This window comes from Leucopleurus acutus (assembly GCF_964270905.1).
Source record: "Leucopleurus acutus genome assembly, chromosome: 17".
Taxonomy (NCBI): domain Eukaryota; kingdom Metazoa; phylum Chordata; class Mammalia; order Artiodactyla; family Delphinidae; genus Leucopleurus; species Leucopleurus acutus.
The window spans coordinates 34,516,428-34,537,867 of record NC_139159.1 but is presented as its reverse complement, the minus strand read 5'-3'; positions in this window follow the sequence as shown (position 1 = coordinate 34,537,867).

Below are 21,440 nucleotides of genomic sequence, written 5' to 3'. Positions count from 1 at the left end.
TAGACAACTCTCAGACCATTCCCTTGGAAGAGGTCGCATAATCAGCCTTTGTGTTGATTTCGCATTCTGTTCGGTAGAGACAGAACAAATTAGAATAATTAGCTGGTACAGGAAAGCACAAAGAACTTTCTTATGTTTTTGTGATGCATCCCGTAATAAGGGTTGAAAATGAGACTGGAGGTAAGAACGTGAAACTCAGAAGAGCAAAGGAGAGAGGATAGTGTTTCTTTGAAAATATTCTTTCAGTGTTGGCCCAGAAGAAATATGAAGCTGAGGAAATTTTTTTTTAATGATGGTTTTTGTGTTGATGATGTGAGTGTGGAATTAGTAAGAATCAGGAAGCAAGCATCCTTTTCCACCAAGGACTTGGGAGCAAATGAAACCATAAAATACTCCCCGCTCTTGGAAACCCTTTTGGAGCAGTAATCAGAGAAGGGTAAAGGCAAAGCCTCAGGGCAGAGGTGTTCAGAGCAAAGGGATAGGAGGAGAACAAAAGGAGAGTGGATATGTTTAGAGCTGTCATTTTGAAATTTACCTGCTTCTGATTCAGTGCTGCTTTGCTGCTGTGTTGGTCCAGTGGAAATCCTCAAAGCAGGAGCAGCCGTATTTTAAAATAATAAGGTTAGAGCAAGTGACTTTAATCCAGGTCTCTTTAGCTCAAAAGCACAGAGGAGAGTGTGAGGAAAGAGTGAGGCCACAAGGAATTGTTCACTGGGTACCTTTTCCCCAAACCTCACTAACTGGGAGAAACTGACCACTGGATTATGTGCCTTGAAGGAAAACAAAAATGTTGAAAGCAAAGAGTGTGGAGCTTGTTTAGAAAGCAAGCTCTATCCTTTGGTCACCTGCTGATGATAATAGCATTGGCTGAGACCTGACCATTTACAACGAAGGCACTTCTGTAGGTAATAAGTTCCAGGAGGGCCCGAACTGAGTATGTCTGTTTCAGCATTTAGCATGGTTTAGCATCTGAGAGGCCGGTACATTATTGGCATATAGTAGACTTAAAAATGAATATTTGTGGATTGTCTGAATGAGTGGATATGTGTGATTCACATCCTATTTGCAGGTCCTATGCCCTACAGTGGATTTTCAGTGTCAGGTTGTGAAAGTATTTATGACGGGGATTGGCATTGTTCCCTATCTAGGGATAAAGATTACACATGAAAGGACTTTACACTGACATCCCAAAAGCCTCATAGGAATTACTTAACAAAAAAATAAAATTGGATTCTGTATAATTTCTAATTTGTAAGCTGGCCAGAACACTGGTATTTCAGCCAGTCCTCTGGTAGTTCCGATGACGTCCCCATGATCACCCAGGCATAATCAGAATGGCTTTAGGATTTGGGAGCCAAAATGTTCCTCAGTATTTACGGCATTGCTAGTCCATTTAAGAAAATGGACTATTGAAAAAATAGCTTCAGACACAATATGGCATTATATGATTTAGCATGAAATCTGAGAAATATAGAGGTTATCGGAAGCCTGCAATGGTAACATTCCCTCTGCTATTGAAATTATTGTCTTTAAACAAAGATTCTACATCAGTAATGCTATGTATGTATATTTTCTTATGATATTCAGGTTAATTTCCTATTCCCTCTAAGGAAGTAATTGGTTGGTTGGTATGAGAGATGGTGTGGCTTCCAAAGGTGAAAAGTATTATTTTGTTGTAATTTCCAGCTACCTAAGGATGGGAGAGGCCCAGGACACTGCAGTCAGTATATTATGTGGAGCAGGTTATATTGTGGTTTATTTATGAACTTTTACATGTTTATTTTCTGTGCAAGTTTGTGTGCTCCTTTTTGAGTTTTGGTAGATAAGTGTTTTGTAACTTTGGAATACTTGGAGTTTTTTTTTTTTATATATATATATAACATATATATATATATATTTTTTTAATGTAGTAGTTAAAGCCGTGGAGAGTGTACTAGTCTACCTAGGTTCAAATTCTGGCTTTACCCTATGACTTTCCTGTGGCTTCCTCTGCTCACCTATTAAAAAGGAGGATAATAAGACTGCTGTGGTGAGTTACATACTAAGTGCTATTTAAGCATTTGCTATAATGATCATGTATACTTGAAGGCAAGGAACTTGCCCCTTGATCGTCTCTGTATTCCTAGTGCTTAAGAATTCCTAGTGCTTTCCTAGTGCATTGTCTTAGGATAGAGATAGCTCAGTATAGTTCTTCTCACTATAAAGTACTGTTACGTTGAAAGTCTTTGCTTGTGTACTAATAATCTGTGACATATCTGCTGAGGACAAGGAAAGGAATAGTTTTAAAACTGCAATAGATAACAAAAGATTGTATGACGTAATGCCTTTATTATGTAATTATAAAACTAACAAATGATCATGGTAGAAAATTTGAAAAACTCCTAGACAAAAGAGAGATCAACAACATTTGGAGTAACTTTCAGAGTGTAGAGCTGTCCATGAATATTAGTGCTTTCATATTTTCCAGGACTTTAAGTAGACTCTGCTTCTTAAGAGTCTATTCATGATATTTTACTTTAATGATGTTTTCATCATGGGGACACACACACACAGAAATCTGTTAAAAAAAAAAGACAGACATGTAAATCACTGATGTTTCAGATGGCCACATGAAATAAAGTGAGAAAGGTCAACAAGCTGAAAGAATGTGGAGTAGCATCTCCTTAATTGCTTACATAATTCTGATAATTACCTCTTTGTGGATAAAGTAATTAATGGGGAATCTAATTCAAGAAAAATGTATGAACTTCAAGCCTTCTCGAAGCCAAGTATTTCTTTCCACAAAAGGTTACTTTCCTCGGCCGTGCTTCCTTATTACCTGACAGGGAAAGAGTATTGTATGGCAAAGGCTCTTCCTGAAGGAGGATGCTTCACACTGATTGTCATAAGTGACTTCGGGATTACTGTTGCTGTATTACCAAAATCTTAAACTAGGATATTTTTGACAAATTTGGTCCTTAGTTAATTTTTAGAGCTACAAACTGTCAGATGGCTCTGAAATAACAATTGTCTGGCTATTCTTCAGGGTGATCACAATATGGAAATGACCTTGAGGTATCACTAAAAAGCAGGAAGGTGTGAGTCTTCCTTTGGTTCCAGAGTGAAATGCAAGGTGGAGTTGGAGTTGGAAAAGAGGCCCACAACCAAGTGATAGAGAAGGAAATGTGAGGTCATCAGTGAAAAACCAGGTTTAAGTTAAGGTGAAGAGGCATGAGGAAATGGTCAACTGTTACAGTATTACAAAGATCATCAAGAAGCATATCCATGAATGTGGTTTGTATTGCAATCTGCTGAAAAAGAGACAAATATCCTGGCCTGGCCTTCATGGAGATTATATTTTATTGATTCTGATAATAGATTATTGTTGAAAAGGGCCTCCTATAAATTATAACCATGCAAAGGCAGCAAGATAATTTTTTTTCTTTATGTATGTGTTTCTCATTCCTACTCACTTCTCTCTTAGGGGAGGAGAAAAATCACAAAAAGCAAAAATGTCAATTCTCAGCTATTCATTTTCAAAATAATTTTTTTTCCAAATTCCAGTGGACGCAATAGGTTAACTGTTAAGATTTGTAAGCCTCAAAAAGCTAGATTTTTACAAAGTGTCACCAAATTTTATTCTATAAATAATAGCTTTGCAAAGAATATATGGTGATGCAAAGTTGGAAAAAGCTGGTTTTTCTTCCGTGAATGGCTTCACTGTGTTGGGAGAAGAGGCACAGAAGAAATCAAAGAAATTAAACATGGGGTGAGTTTTCCTTATAGAGGACTCTAGTGCTTTAAAATAGACTAGATAATCCTAGGGATAATCTGAGGGTAGAACAGACCGATGCCTCATTTCCAATCTGGTACCCTGGAAGAAAACAGTGTATTTTCTTTAAGGTCTTGAGAGGTTTTTCTTCTGCTTTGTTTTGGTTTTGGTTCATTTTGTAATCAACCTTATTAAGGTATCATTTACATACATAAAATGCAGACATTTTTAGTCAACGGTTCAGTGACTTTTAATTAATGTATACATTTGTATAACTACCACCCCCATAAAGATAGATAACAATTCTAAAACCCTAGAAAGTTTCCTCCCAGGCTTTTGCAAAAGTATCCCCATCTCCCACCCCAAGGCAACCACGGATCTGTTTTTTATCTTTAGAGACGACTTTTGCCCAGTTTAGAATTTCATGTAAGTTGAATAATACAGTAGGTGCCCTTCTGATCTGGCTTCACTTGCTCAGCATATGATTTTTGAGATTCATTCATGTTGGGATGTTTTAAACCAGGACTTTAGCCTGGGTGGCTGATGTTGTCTGAAGGCACCTATAGGTACAGCTGAGTCTCTGGCATTGTCACTGTCTGTTCTTGGCTCAGTATTTTCAACTTTATAAGAAGCACAAGGTTGAAGTAAGGAAGATCATTGTCAGTATAATGGATGTGAAGTGGGTTCTGTTATATAATATTCTCAGCATAAATTGATCTGCTTGGAATCATTGTGTTGATAATGGACAAGGATACTCCTCCTCCAAAAACCTTGATACTATAAAACTTCTAAAGGACGCTGTCCTAGGACTCTTTTAATTTTCATGTTTTGGGAAACATTTCTGGAGAATTCAAATGCTCGCAACCTGAAAGAAACAATTATTCACCTGAAAGCTGACTCTGCTAAAGTTGAGTTGTCTGACCTTTACATGCTGATAGAACCCAAATAGCCTTGCAAAACAATGCTCTCGTGTTGGATATAAGCATATAGATTGTTTAAGATGGACGTGTATATGCAGTAAAGTGAAAAAGCAAAGAATCTTTGAGTTTCCCTTGCTGGGGTTTTTTATTTTTTCATTTAAGTTTCTATAGCATATGCTAATAATTCAGGGAAACCTCAGGTTAGTTTTAGGTCCACTCTACATAAATGTTGAAGTACTCCATATCCACCATTTTTCTACCTTCCTTCTTTTCTTCCATCTTTCCTTTCTAACTCCTTATAATCCATTATACTTAATCCTGCATTTGCTGAGGTGGCAATTAGTGTAGGAAAATACTGTGAAATTTTGCTGTTCAGAATGCATGTTGACCAAATTCTATATTGAGAAAAGGTCTGAATTTACCCAGAGTAACCCTTTCTCAGCGTCTTTGAATAAAGGGCATAGAAACTGGGCTATATATAATATCCTGACAGGTATGTAGAACTCATAGCAATTGCCCTAAAGAGCTTACCTAGCGTAGATGCATATGAATGCATTTAATAATTGCTTTATTGGCAGCAGTGCCAACATACACAGTCTGTTTGGTTTTATATCATTCTCATTACCTGCTGTTTACCACTGTATACATTGCTAATGGTGTGGTTTCTATGGCTTGTGAATTTCACGGCCAAATAATATGTAATTTATTGCACACTTTAGTGTAGAAGATGGAGACTCCATAACTTTTCGTGTGCTCTTTGCCCCTTTAGAATGTATTACACTGAGATCAGGCAATGTAATAAATTATTTGAAATGTGCATGATAGCTAAACATCAATTAGGACTGATGGGCAATATTTCTGCTTCCAGCAACATAACAGTTTTTTAAAGACTAAGCCATTGAACGTGGAGTCACTGAACATGGGACTCAGTTCACTGGGATCCTTCTTAGAAAACTAAAGGAAAACTTGAATTGGATTTGTGTGGCTTATTCAAGTAGTAACTAATCACCTACATCTTGGTGAACTTAATTTGTCACAATTGTTTGGTATTTTATTAACTCTCTTCCCCTTCTTCCCCGACTCTCACGAGAACGGATCATGAGTATCTTAAAACATACTAAGTCGTCTTCCATCCCTGTTAATCTAACTACAAAAGCACACTTTCCTTATCCAATGTAACTTACTGTCTTTTAGAGTGGCTGGGGTTTTAATTCTCTACAAAATTAAAACCAGCAAAGAGAAACATTTTCAAGGAGCCACCACATTGTAGCGCTTTAGAAAGAAGACTTTAGAATTAAGGGCAACTATATCATTTTATAGCTAAAGCACCTGAGGCCTAAAGTAGGCAGGTAACCATCGAGGTCAGGGAAAGGGGTTGAAGATCAGGTTTCCAGAAAGAGTCTAGAGGGACTCAATCTGAGCAGGTCAAAAACTGAAAGGAGGCCACAAATGTTCTGGGAAGGCTGGCATCTGGCCTCAAGTGTGGGATTCAGACAGGGAGCGGACCCGGGGGGGAACTGAGCTTCTGCAGTAGGCAGAGAAGTCCACCTCCTCTCCGGAAATTACCACTGACATCAGGGAGTTGAGGGGAAAGAACAGAATTCCAGTCCACCTGAGAAAGCAGGCCAGTCTGATTAACTCAGAATTTAGGCTTATTTCAGATACTTCTTGAGAAAGAAGTTGGACAAGAGCAAGTCCCACGCAGCCTCTTTTAAATCCATGCCCAGTATTTTCTGGTGGAGCTGCTTAAACCCTCCAAGTGACTCCAGTATTTTAATTTCACTCTGTATTTAATTCCGACAGTTCTATGATTGATTATTTAATGGGCAAATAAGTAGGGTCACAAAAGAGTGTGAATGTATTTTACAGGATGAGGATGGGCGGAGTGGAGCAGTCTGGAATAGGACACCAATAAAAAGGGATCTTGGTAAAGAAGAACGTCTATTAGAAATGGAGAGGAATTCGCAAGGAAATTAGTGCCTGACACCATGCCCTTCTCTCTGCATGTTTAGAAGCTAGTTTCTAATTTTATTTTCGTAGGAGCTGTCCCTGTGATGAATTCTCTTTTACCTCCACACCATTTATCACATGGACATATTGTGAAGTTTGTGTGAGAGAAAGCAAGTATTAGAATGTGTCTTGCAAGGAGCTATAAACACTTCCTGGAACAATCTAGGGTAGAAGGAAAAGGAAAGGAAGGTGGAAACAAAGGAGAACGACAGCTAATGATGCTGGAGTCTCTCGCTGGGATTTGTGGTATCTCTTTTTGAAACTAAGTACAGAAAGTCAGAACTTGACTGATTGTTTCCTGATCACGGTTTGTTTTCAGTTCTGCTGTTTTCTTGCTCTCTCATCAGTTATTCCAGCCATTGCTATGTCATTTTCAGTTTCAGTAAGCATGCCTGTCTTGTTTCCATTTGCATTATTCATGCAAACGTTGATTGAACTGATGACCCCGAGTTATCAAGGAAACATTAGATACACCAGTAGATACATTTCTTAATTTTAGAAAAAAATTACCGAGTGAAGGTTAAAATAACTCCTCTTAAATTTGTCATTTTAAAAAAACTTCTCCTAACATACAATACCTCATTGCCTAACAATGCCAGATAAATGAAGAATTCCTATGTATTCATGAATGCAGGCTAGTCTGTATATTTTTTGGCAGGTATGACCGTTACCGAGGGTAACGGCCTGGTTTGCCGGCCAAGTCCTGTCTCCTAGATAGTTGTAGTTTCTGTTGTCTTTCAGTTGGTCCATTGGATATCAGAGGTGAATTTATAAAACTGTACTTCCCTTTACACTTAGTTTTTTGTTTTGTTTTGTTTTACTTGAAGTATAGTTGATTGACAATGTTGTGTTTCAGGTGTACAGCCAAGTGATTCCGATATATGTATTTCTTCTTCAGATCCTTTTCCATTATAGGTTATTACAAGGTATTGAATATAGTTGCCTGTGCTATACAGTAGGACCTCGTAGTCTATCTACTTTATATATAGTATACACTTACTTTGTGTGATCCACGCTGGTCAGACCACATGATTATTTTCACTTCTGATATAATTTTTTCAGGTCCAACCTCAAATCTTTGATAAGAACATATTTTTTAGCATGTGTGTGCTCTAAATCCAACAGTAGTTAGCAGAGATATGGTTTTGCACTAGGTATTCTTCGCTTTTTTGTTCTCGGCCAACCAACTGAAAATTAGCTTTTATTTTCTGGTTGGTTTGCTAGATGTTTATGACTATAATAAAAGTCTTACATTTTGTCTCATATCTTAAAACACAATCTGAATTAGCAATGGGTATTGTGCTATACATAGGCGCTGTGATATAAATATTGTATAAGTGAGATGTAATGCTTGGTGTACATAAGGGTTCAATAGTCCACCGTGAGAGTGCAGCCTTTTGAACAACCTCAGTGATAAGTGGGAACCACTTGTCCAAGACTTTTATTTAAGATGCAATACTCATTTCTATCCCCTTCAATACATTTTAAGTACCCCAAGCTAGAATAATGGGGCTAGAGGTGCAAGAAGAATATTATACCAAACAGGGGCAATATAAAAAAACATTACAATCAAATTTTTCTTATTAAAAATATAAGTCAAAAACCTAAATACACTATTATTCCACAGAGTTTTAAGGTATATTAAAAACATTGTGATAGGATGTTTCAAAAATTATGGTACAATCCCCTTCGGACACCCTCATTCCTGAGTCACCACTTCAGCAGGACTGGGCTTTGGCATACTCAACCCACATGATGAGACAATAGCAAAAGAGCTTGATGGCTCAGTTGCCGAGGACTAGCCCACTAGGTTCTGAAGACAAGTGGACCAGGTGCTCCCACTGTCCAAGCCAACCACCGAACCTGTGAGTGAGGCTGTCTCAGACCAGCTCTCACTCAGCTGATCCATCAGTTGACTAAAACTGCATGAAGGAGCCCAGATAAAACCAAAAGTAAAACACTACCCAGATGAATCCAGTCCCAAATGGCCAAGTAATTGCTATTTTAAGCCACTAAGTTTTTTGTTGTTTTTTTGTTTTTTATATCTTTATTGGAGTATAATTTCTTTACAATGGTTTGTTAGTTTCTGCTTTATAACAAAGTGAATCAGTTATACATATACATATGTTCCCATATCTCTTCCCTCTTGTGTCTCCCTCCCTCCCAACCTCCCTATCCCACCCCTCTAGGTGGTCACAAAGCACCAAGCTGATCTCCCTAAGCCACTCAGTTTTGAGGTGGTTTGTAATACAGCAAAAGCTAATCTATACTATAATACGATTTGGTCAAGTGGGTTTATCCTTGAGAATGCAAGGTTGGTTCAGTATCAGCCAATCAATTCATGTGATTCACTGTATTAGTTAAATAAAAGGAGAAAAATCATATCATCATTCTTTTTAGATAGAAGAGATAAAAAGCATCCCATGAGGTTCAAAATCTATTGGGTAGGGTAAATTTTATAAAACTACATCCAAATAATAACTATCTTTCCTTGATAAAGGCTATATACCAAAAATACATGGCACATGTATACACTAACAAAAATTATTATAGTACTAATTTTTTTAAAAAATTAGCATTTCCTTTAAGGAGAGAATTGAGATGAAGATTTCTAACATTACTGGTCTATTGGAGCCGACCTTTTTGGAGCTGTGTATTGAGAGAAATAGAAAGAGAGAAGGTTTAGAAGAATACAGATAAAAATGTCATATTTATAGATTGTTTTGATTATGTATTTCATTGGAAACACAGGAAAATCAATAAACTATTAAATCTAAGAAAAGAGCTCAACATAGGGGCTGGAAAAAAATTAATACACCAAAATCAATTGTGTTCCTCCATAGCATCAATATCTAGATACAATACAAGATGAATTTACCACAGTAACAAAACCTATAGAGAGTATGGGGTTTCACCTAATAAATTATGCAGAAAATCTTCATAATGAAAACTTTATTAGAGGACACATGAGTAAAAGAAATTTATATCACAGGTATGGATGAGATGACTTACTATAATAATATAAATGTCCTTATATTAATCTATAAAATTAAATGCAACTGTAATAAAAGGCCAAGCTCTTTTTTTTTTTTTTGAGGGACAGCATAAAAAAGTGATTCTAAAATGTATCTGGGGGACTTCCCTGGTGGCGCAGTGGTTGAGAATCCGCCTGCCAATGGAGGGAACATGGGTTCAATCCCTGGTCCAGGAAGATCCCACATGCCACGGAGCAACTAAGCTGGTGCACCACAACTGCTGAGCCTGCACTCTAGAGCCCACGAGCCACAACTACTGAAGCCCACGAGCCTGGAGCCTGTGCTCTGCAACAAGGGAAGACACTGCAATGACAAGCCTGTGCACCACAACAAAGAGTAGCCTCCTGCCCCACGGCTCGCTGCAACTAGACAAAGCTCACACGCAGCAATGAAGACCCAATGCAGGCAAAAAAAAAAAAAAAAAAAAGAAAAAAAAAAGAGCAGATTGCTCTATCTCCTATAAAAAAAAAAATAAAATAAAGTAAAATAAAATGTATCTGGAAGAATAAAGTTCTCCATACAGCTAAGGTAGTTTTGAAAAATAAGCTCAAAATGGAGAATGTGCCCTACACATTAAGATATATTGGGAAGTCATGATAGATAAGAACTGTGTGATGCCCTTGGAAGAAACAGCAAATAAGAAAACAAATCAAACAGGTGGCCTAGAAATAGAGCTATATACAGATAGAAAGTTGGCACATGAAAGAGATGGAATCATAGTCCAATGGAGGAAGTTGAATTACAGCTTTTGGGGAAACAGTCTCATTTTAAAAAGAGAGATGAGACTGGATCTTAACCTAGTGATATCACTTATATTGTACCCAGTCCTATATAGCTCACCTAATCTTCACAAAAAAATCCACAAGGCATAAACTATTATCCTCATTTTACAGGTGGAAAAACTGAAGTATGAGAGATAAAATGACTAGCCTAAGAAGTACATGGTGGAGCTGGAACTTAAACCCCACAGAAATCATTCTATTAACCATTATGTTATATAATTCCACCTAATGTACAAAACTAAAATACAATAGTTTTAATATTTAAATGTGAAAAATAAAATCTAGAGAGAATAAAAGAAATTGCAAGGTAATATATTTGTGATTTCAGGGTAAGAGATGAAATAGATCTTTGAAAAATAAAGAAGCATACATTGTATGAAGCAAAAGTGATGAGTTTAACTATATTAAAATTATAAATTTATTAATATAAAAAATCTGATTTAAAAAAATAGGCAGAAGAGCTGAATAGACATTTTTCCAAAGAAAACATACAGATGGCCAACAGGCACATGAAAAGATGCTCAACATCACTAGCCATCAGGGAAATGCAAATCAAAATAACAATGAGAGATCACCTCACACATGTCAGAATGGCTATCATAAAAAAGAACAAAACTAACAAGCCTTGCCGAGGATGTGGAGAAAAGGAAACCCTGGTACACTGTTGGTGGGAATGTTAACTGATGTAGCCACTAGAGGGGTGGGATAGGGAGGGTGGAAGGGAGACAGAAGAGGAAGAAAATATGGGGACGTATGTATATGTATAGCTGACTCACTTTGTTATAAAGCAGATACTAACACACCATTATAAAGCAACTATACTCCAATAAAGATGTTAATAAAAACAAAAACAAAACAGAACAACCATATAATCCAGTAATTCCACTCCTGGGTATATATCTGAAGAAAACAGAAACACTGATTTGAAAAGATGCATGCACCCACATCCAGTGTTTATAACAGCATTGTTTACAATAGCCAAGATATGGAAGCAACGTAAGTGTCCATCAACAGATGAATGAACAAAGAATACGTGCCATACGTACACAATGGAACACTGCTCAGCCATAAAAAATGATTAAATTGTGCCATTTACAACAACATAGATGGCCCTGGAGGGTATTATGCTTAGTGAAATAAGTCAGACAAAGACAAATACTGTAATGATATCACTTATAAATAGAATCTAAAAAATAAGACGAATGAATACAACAAAACAGAAAGAGATTCACAGATATAGAAAACAATTTAGTGGTTACCAGTGGGGAGAGGGAAGCGAGAGGGGCAAGATACAGACTGGGAATTAGGAAGTGCAGACAACTATGTATAAAATAAATGAGATACAAGGATATATTGTACGGCATGGGGAATATAGCCAATATTTTATAATAACTTTCAATGGAGCATAATCTATAAAAATATTGAATCACCATGTTGTACACCTGAAATTAACATAATATTGTAAATCAATTATACTTTAATAAAAAATTAGAATTTTATGTACAATAAAGGATACCAAAGTCAGACTGAAAAACAGTTGATGGGTAGAAGACATATACATTATCTAAAACCCAACAAAGGACTCAACATCTGAATACAAAAACTTCTACATCTCTAAAGACACACAATACTCAATAGAAAAATGAGCGAAGGTCATGATAGGCAATTCATAGAATGGAAAACATGAATAGCAAGAAAGTATATGAAGACCTAACTTTTCTAGAATCAGAGCAATGCAGAATTAAAACACCTTACTTCATATGAATCCACACATGCCAAATTTCCAGAAGTTAAAATGCAAATTATGCTGTGGAGCAACTACGCCTGCGCACCACAACTACTGAGCCTGCGCTCTAGAGCCTGGGAGCCACAGCTACTGAGCCCGCGTGCCTAGAGCCTGTGCTCCGCAACAAGAGAAGCCACTGCAATGAGAAGCCTGCGCACCGCAACGAAGAGTAGACCCCGCTCGCTGCAACTAGAGAGAGCCTGAGTGTAGCAACGAAGACCCAATGCAGCCAAAAATAAATTAATTAATTTTTAAAAATGCAGATTAACAGCGTGTGGTGACAAAGAATATGGCAAGAGAGAAATTCCAAGTATTGCTGGTGAGAGGAAAATGGTACAGCTATTCTGGGGAGGAATCTGTGAAATAAGGCATATATATGACTTCTACCTCAGCCATTCCACGGCTGCACTGTTAAACTCTGCACTGTTACTCAAGGGGACATGTGGAAAGAGTGTATTAATGCCTATGGTGGACATAAAGTGTTGAAAATAGCCTAAGTATGTATCACCAGGGTAATGGATAAGCAAAATATGGTATTAACATATGGTGGAATATTAGACAGTGGCCAGAAGCAATAATTTCTATGGAGCAACACAGACAAATTTTAAAACAAAAATTTTGTGTAGAAAAAATAAAAGAATAGGATGTGATTTTTAGTCGATACTACTTTTGCAAAAATTAGAAAATACAAAACAATTCGGTATTTCAAATATATACATATGTTTAAAATAACTATGAAAGGTGAGTTGGGAAATTACATATTAAATGGCCCAAATGGTGCTATATAGGGGAAAATAAAGGAAATAAATCTGGCAGAGGAACGTCGGGGCCAAAACCAATCTTAAAAGTATTAGAAAATAGAGTGACCATACACACTGATGATAGAGTGACATGAACTGAGGCATATGGTCCCTTTTGAGTAAATGCCTTAAATACAAACTAAAAAAATAATGTCATAAGATTTACAAGCACTATAAAAATATTTAGCATTATTGCAGTAGATAGTAGAAATATATAACCTTTCAACTTAAATAAAAACAAGACTGATGAAATATCATCTTTGTTCCCATGTCATCCATGCTAAGGAAGAAATAATAAATCAGCTTTTAAGACAGAATTTTTTACATGAGAGATAAAAAAACAAACAAAAAGAAACCCTAACTGTTTATCCCATGAAGGGAGAAAAAAACAATTTGAAAAGTCAGAGTAGAACTCTCTGAGGACAATATTTAACATCAATTTTTGTAAAACAGAATTTTAAGAAGCTGGTTTTGAATTGTTTATAGAGTTTCTAATTAGCATGCTGAGGAAATACAGGGTCCATCTAAATCCAGAAGCAAATAAAAAGTTCTGACTCTTACAATTCTAGGCTCTAGGGTAGGTGCGTGCTGGTGTGCTGGTGTGTATGTGTGTGTGTGTGCACATTTGCTGTGTGTTTTCAATAAACTCAAGAGTACATAAGGGTGTATGTTATTACATTGTAACAATTCTTGAGCAAGTCTATCTGAAGGTCAGTAGCAAACAAGTAGATGCCGCTTGGGTGGCCCCCCAAACTCTCAGGTAATGCGCAGATCTGGCTTGGCAATCATGTTCTGCTTTTAGACATAATGCATTTTTATGTTCTTGTTAGCACTGAAAGACTAACTTGAATATTCTGCAACTGATGAAATGGACAACAGAGCAGTAACCTAGAGTTTACAAGTATTGGGGGCAGTAAAACTTTAGTTCTAGTTTTAACTTGGATTTTAGTCCTAATTTAACTTGGATTTTCTACAACGCATTTTTTTTCTATAAACTGGAGGTATATACCACCATAATCCTAAAAAACCTGTGACTTTGGGCTTCAGGGGTCTAAGCCTTCTCTCTAAGTGACTGAAAGGTACAACTGGATATTAGACCTGTCTAAAAATTGTCCTTTTCTATCCTCATATACAAGGGTTCAGCTTGATTTTTGGATAGCTGTCATTAAAAAAAAAAAAAAAAAGTGCAAAGAGCTAATGCCTTTTGCTACAAGACAAAACCATTTCTCCTGGACATGCAGTAATAGGAGGCAATGCCATGTGTTGGAAGCATGCACATATTTTATGATAGATATTAATCTGGAGGTTAACAGCTAGGTGCTCTGGTTGAAGTAGTTTATTTCAAACATACATATAATGTTAACCCACTTTGTAACAAAGCCTTCAACATTTCATATGCAAATTCGTTTTTCTTTCTAGTTTAAGCCCAAGGAAATCCCTGTAAGTCTTGTCTCCAAAGAGTAAATATAAAGAATTCATAAGATTAAAGAGTTCTTATCAATTGTATAAAAAACTAGAAATGTACTAACTAGACAAAAATGTAGACGTCTAAGAGAACGTCCAACAAATAGAAAAGTAGAGGACTGCACTGAGATTGCAATCCTGAGAAAAATACATTATTTCTAAATGAAAAAGTAAAAGGAGATAGTATAAATTAAAGCCAGAAGAAAAATTTAAAATCTACAAAAATATGAGTCAATACAAAGTTAAAAACCCATGAATTTTACTATATACCCAAAGCCTTCACAAAAGATCTCATGAATATCACAAATTAAAATACAACAAACAAAAGCCAGAAATATTGTTTTCCCCAAATTGTACTACTACCTGCTTATTGCTTCAGTGGTAAGAAGAAAAATTATCTTCAAATAGTTAAATTATATACCTACTTATATTTTAACTCTTAGGTGGATCTTGTTATATAATATATATGATCTTTAAAGAAAACTTGTTGATTGTTTATTTTGGCATCTCTTAGGAAATTCCTATTTAATTAGATAAATCTCCTTAGATAACTCTTAAATAAAAATAGATGCAAATACAGTATGTTTCATATCATTCATTTTAGACCTCTAAGAGTTGGAAAAGCTCAACCTGGAGAAGAAACTAGTTTTATTGAGGGAAGAAACTACTTTCCAGTTTAGGAGGGATTATCCCATTTCTGTAGAGGAAGCAATCAGGAAGATACAAAAAGAATGATCCTTGCCTAGTGCTAAGGCCAGAACTACTGTGAATATTGTACCAGATCTTGTAAAAACAGCCACTGTGCTGGCACTCACAGGCCCGGGTCATGGTGTGTTCAACAATAAAACTTTGTTCCAAAGGATGGAACTCCTTCGGGCCAAAAAGCTTTCACCTGCATTATTCCATTAACCTCACTGTTTTGTTATGGGTAATGTGTTTATTTTTTGAAATGACATTGAAATATAACCTTAAAAGAACACTTTAGGTCTCAACAAGATTCTCTTCTCTTTCAGCCAACACATTACCTTTTAGAAATCAACAGTCTACTTCTTTCTTTAAATCATCACATTTCAAAGCTGTAGCAGCTAATAAATGTTAATATGATTTTTCCAAAACTGCAATCTCCCTAAATTTCTATGCTGTCTTCTTTATCCTGTCTTTTCAAGGTAAAGGTATCTTTCCAGTTTCCTTAGCATTATCAGGATTATGGATTTTGTTCATTGTTAAAGTTTGTTATTTATGGACATAAGTTAATGTAAATGCAAAAATATCTCGTATTATTCACAAGCTGGCTGACTTAAATCACTCGCTCTTAAAACAACTTTACTGCTCTCCAATCTGTTCAAATGCACGGAAATATAAATTCAGGATGATGTGGCTTTTCTGCAATGCTTTCTTTTCAGGCTGCAGTCTACATGACAGCGTTATATTTTATCCTTGCTGCTGTTGTTGTTCAATCTATAAAATCTCTCTTGAAGACCCCCAAAACAGCTTGTAATTTACTTTTACTTTTGGTGACTCACTGTTTTCAAATTGCCATCTCTGACCATATCCCCCTTCCAGGGGAATTTATGCAGACTTTTTTGTTTTTTCTTCTACATACTGATTTACGCTAACCTGAACAATTTACCACTTCTACATCCATGTAGTAGCTCAAATAAAATGAGTTCCTGTGTTAATCCCACAGTAAACCTCGGTAATTCTCACATCACAGGAGTTGTAAACGTTTGTTAACAGAAAAAGAATGTTTTTCCCAAAATAGCTACATAACTCTTAAGACTACTCAAATTCCTAAATAATCCTTTTTACAAGACTCCCGCCAACTTTATTTTGATACATTAAACATGTGGAGCCTATTTTAAAAGGTATTTAACAGTGACTTCATCAAAACAGCTTCCTAGTTGTTCTCATAATGTCTTTTTTCTAAAGTGTTCAAACTGTTTTTAAGCCAACTTGAATAGTGATGAATGTGAGCCGCTATCAAAACGCATAAGCATTCTGCCAAACAGGATGGGCAAAAATGTTCTAGATCTGCTCAATCTGACATTAGAGGTCATGCAACTTGAAAAATGAAATAACTATTTCCAACACTCATTGAGCCCTTCATTTTAAAAATAACTTCAGGGCTATTTCCACACTCTACATTTAATAATACAATTTTTTAAAAAGGATGCTAGGCTCGGTGAAATCAGAAACTGATCTGCCACTTAAAGCTGGTGAGTCTATTCTTAATGGGCCTCTGGTAGATTTGGGATACTGACGGTAGCAGTTTCATTTAAGAACTTCACTAGTAAAAAGAATGACATCCGAAAAGGACTGCTGGGGAAGACAGGGAAGAGAAGACCGGAGTCTCCTGAGAAGAAAAAGAGAAACGATTTAAATAAAGTCGCTAAGGAGGAAGGAGGTGGTGAGACGCGTAGACAGAAGAGCGAGAAAGAAGATTTAACGAGGAAGTGAAATGGAGCGCAGAGGAAGGCAGAAGCTAATGAGGAAACAAATGGGAAAGGTAGTGTTTTCAAACAGGCATGCACCAGGAAGGGACGAGTTACGGCCTGGAGTAGCCCCAGTGCTTTCAGGTGAAAGAGATGCTCGCAGAGAACAGGGACAAGCAGTTTACTTCCAGGCTTTGGAGCAAACTAAAATTTCTTGCCCCGAGCCTCTCCCAGCCTCGGCCGAGCGCGGAGGCGGCGGCTGGGGAAGGGGGCCTAGCCAGGAGCCAGGCCCGGCGTCCCGCTCCTCTGGGCTCCGCGGCCGAGGGAAAGAGGCGAGGATTAAGCGGGGAGAGGTCCCGGCCGCAGCTCGGTGGCACCCCGAAAACGGTCCGGGGCTTCGCGAGCCGTTCCCCCTGCGGCGGGGCGCCCAGCGGCCTTGCCTGGGGCGAGGGAGGGAGGCGAGGTCTAGGGCGTCCGCTCGCGCCCGCCGCAGAACCCCTCTGCTGCACTCAGCCCAGGCTTCCAACGGAGGCGCGACCCTGGCTCAGCCGCCGCTTCCCCCTTGGGGTCTTGGCCACCGCCTCCGCCGCCTCCGGGGCTGTTTACACCGTTGGGCCCAGCACGCCGCCGCCGCCTTCTCTCCACCCTAGCGCCATTGCCGATTCGGCCGCCGCCACCTCCTCCGCCGCAGCCTCGTCTCTCTGGAGTATCTTCCAGCCACCGAACCCTGAGAAACAGAGACTCCAGCCGCGCCGGCAGGAAACTCCCCCGCAACTGCTAGGGGGACGAATTGGTCAGAACACCGGCGGCTTTTCCGCCATTGAGCAGCAGCCGCTCCGCTCCTTCTGCCTATGCAGACTCTTAACCCATAATTGCTTTACTCTTTACCTCTATTTCTGGGTTCTTAAATTAACTCTTACATCAGTGTTCTTCATTACTCAAATTATTTTTTCTTAGGAACTTTTCCTGGAAGTAAGTTCATGCTATTTTTGACAAGAAAACATTTGACTTCTGAAAGAATTCTTACGGAAATGGGTTTATATCCCAAATGCACCACCAAAAATCTTTGTGACCTTGCATAAACGTCCCTTACCATTTCAGGTGCTATCTTTGCTTGACTCCAAAGGGAACTGATTAAAACTATGAGCATCTAGCTGTTATGCACTTTTGTCTCAGTTTGGTCAATGAAACTCTCAAAAATCCATCAGATTTTCATTATTTTTATCATTAGCCTGTTTGTGTAAAATAAGTTACCATTTGTGGAGCCAGTGTTCTCCTTTATTCCGGCATCCAATCATTGTAAATATTTCTCATGGACACATTCTTAGAAGGCCTATGAATAACCTGGCCTCTTACTGATTCTCCCTTTTGGAGTCTTACTAGCCAGACTTCCCCAATAACTTTCAGAGAGAGTTTTCCCCCTTTCCGGGTCTTCTTTTTGACTTCTATACGCCATAGAACTTTCAAAAGTCATCACACCAATATTAATATTACCACATACCCTCCAAAAAGCTCCAAGCTGTTTATGCCTATTCATTAAGTTAATACTTTATCAAAACTTGTCCAATTGAGTAGTTTTAGCACAGATATTTTACACATTTTAGCACAGACATGCTCTGTTTAAGGCTGACAGATCCATTAGGAATTAACTTTCTGGTACATTTTCCCTCTGACATTTTCCTCACAACTGCGTTTCCTCATAACTGAGCCATCAGTTATCTCTTGCCTATAGAAAGGCAGATAAGAGAAAAGAAAGCTAAGTGAGAAAAGATATGTAAATAGACTAGCACAATATTGGACACATAATAAGTATTCAATAAATGATAGCAAGTATTCTTACCCTTATCCTCACATTAGTTTATATGTATTAAAAACTGATCACTGGACTCAACTCTTACTTCCATTTCTCATTAGATCCTCACAGAAACCTTGGAGGAAGCGAGGTTTTATCCCCATTTTACAGGTTGGGAGACTGCAGCCTAGAGGGCTTAAGTACCTTAACTGAAGTCATATAGTCAAGAAATAAGCCTGTATTTGTCACAATCACTTGCCCATGCTTTGACGTGACACCACCACCCATCATTTACCCAGCTTCACCAAGGTACTACTAATTTTTTTACTCTTATTCTCCTCTCTTTGCTTCATACTGCCATTGTCACCAACCCAGTCAAATTCACTTTTAATTTTCCAATGTTAGTGAAGGGAGTAGAAGGTGGAAATTGAGGTTAAAGGAGGAAACTTTAATGTTATTCAAGGATGACTTCATCTTAACTTCCAGCCTTCGTCTACCCATTCTCTGCTCCAGTCACACGCAGAGTATTTGCTATCTCTTCCGTAAGTCTTGACTTTTCTTATCTTTATGCCACTTTTCTTTTCTCCATTTGCAATGAATCTCCCTTTCCCTTGGTTCTTCACCATTTCTTTCTCCATACTCTCCATTAAGATTCAAATCTACCTTTAAAGCCCAACTCATATACCAGTTCTGTCCTGCAGTCTCCTGGATCTGCCAAGTCAGAACTAACCACTTGCTCCTCCGTGCTCCTGCAATGGCAATGATGTTAGAAGGGCGAGTGATTTTACAGCTCGCTCACCACCTACGGGAAATATGTCCTATTTGCCCTTCCACATCCTTTCTCCACCCAACTCTATATGGATGGCTTGCATGGCCTATCTTAGTAAGTGTCCTTGCTCTGGCTTCTGTTTGGCTCACCAATGAAGAGTACCAATAGAAGATTGTAGGGAACGAAGGAGGGGAGTGAAGTTAGGGTATTAATTCTTGCCAAATTGCTGGGAGTTGGCTGCATCCCCCAACTAACATATAGTGCTTCTCTGTGGGGGCGTCACAGCATCTTTGGGGAGGACTCTCTCTCCAGCAAGGCTTCCTTTCTCTTTCATCTCCTATAAAGTAGCCACACTTTTACTGAACCCAGGGCACTACACTATCTCTTGATTCTCTACATTGGGCTCAATTTATCCTTATTGATGTACCCCTGATTTCCTGCTGAGACCCTGTCTGATGAACTTTGTAATATGCTCTTCTAAGCTGTTAATTTTACAAACCACATTATTACACTTATTAGAAGAATGTCTTCAGGATGTGTCAGTAAGCTCTGATTGATGGTAATGGTAAACAGCTAGAATTTATGGAACATAAAGTATGCTTTGGTTACTCTCTTGAGTACACTGTGTGCATTATTCTAATTAATTAAAATCACTATTAGCTAAGCAAGGCACACAGATGCTAAGAGGTTCCCAGAAGTAACTTGCTCATGGTCACTCCAGTGTCTCAGTAGTGTTTAGGACTCAGATCTGTCCAAAGCCTAAACCTTAAGTTCTAGGTCTAAGCAGTGGCTCTCAAACTTGAGTATGCATCAGCATCACCAAGAGAGCTTGCTGAAACAGGTAGTGGGCCCCACCCCCAGAGTGTCTGAGTCTGTAGGTCTGGAGCAGGGCCCAAGACTTTCATTTCTAAAAATTCCTACGTGCAGCTGATGTGCTGGTCTGGATACCAGACTTTGAGAACCACTAGTCCAGGCATTTTAGGTCCAGAATTTCAGGTGTTAGAATAATTTTCTGGTGATAAATGTCCAAAAAAAAAAACAGCACTGCATTTTTCTGTTTGTAAGGAGGTAATAAATTCAATCTTAAAGAGTCAATAGTGGAACTAAGTATTTAAGAAAGAAGAGTTATTCTCCAGGAAGATGGGAGGAGATGGACATTCTAAGGACAGGAATGCCCTTTCAGGAAACTTGCAAAGGGAACAGAAAAATAACATAGTAAGATTCTGCTATCCAGTGTTCACAGAACATGAGTGGGATACTCTTGACTGTAAAATGGGAAGCCAACTTTTGCTCACCATATACATACCTTATTCAGTACAAATGTTTATTAAGAATCTCCAAAAGCTAGACAGTAGGCATCAGGGCTACACTGATAGAGCAGATAAAGTGCCTGGCCTCAGGGAGCTTGTGCTTCAGATGATGTACATCAGCTAGATAGACTGAATGATGGATACTATATTGGGTTCACACTTCATCTCAAGAAAAAAATATATCCATAGACGTGATCCAGGAGTCAAATGGCAAAAGACCTAGCCTCAAAGTGAGTGTTAATTTCATTAAATGGTAGGCAAAAATTATTTTATATGCTGAGATAGGCTCTGCTTAAAAGACACAATATTCCTCCAAACGTATTATACAAGCCAGCTTATAAACCTGTGACTTTTTCTAGGAGAAATGTTGCCTTCTTTCCCAAGAAGGGAGCAGTAGGGGTCGGGGTGGAAATAGTTTCATCATCAGAGGCACAGTCTCACTACTACTGCTCAGCTCCAATTCGCAACCTTCTGAATGGTTTCCAGACGAAATAATTTAGCAAAGTGATGAAGAAAAAATGGCCCATTAATCTTACGATGCGTGTTATAACTTAACTCTGGGTTTAGCATAGGAAAAACATTATTTGCA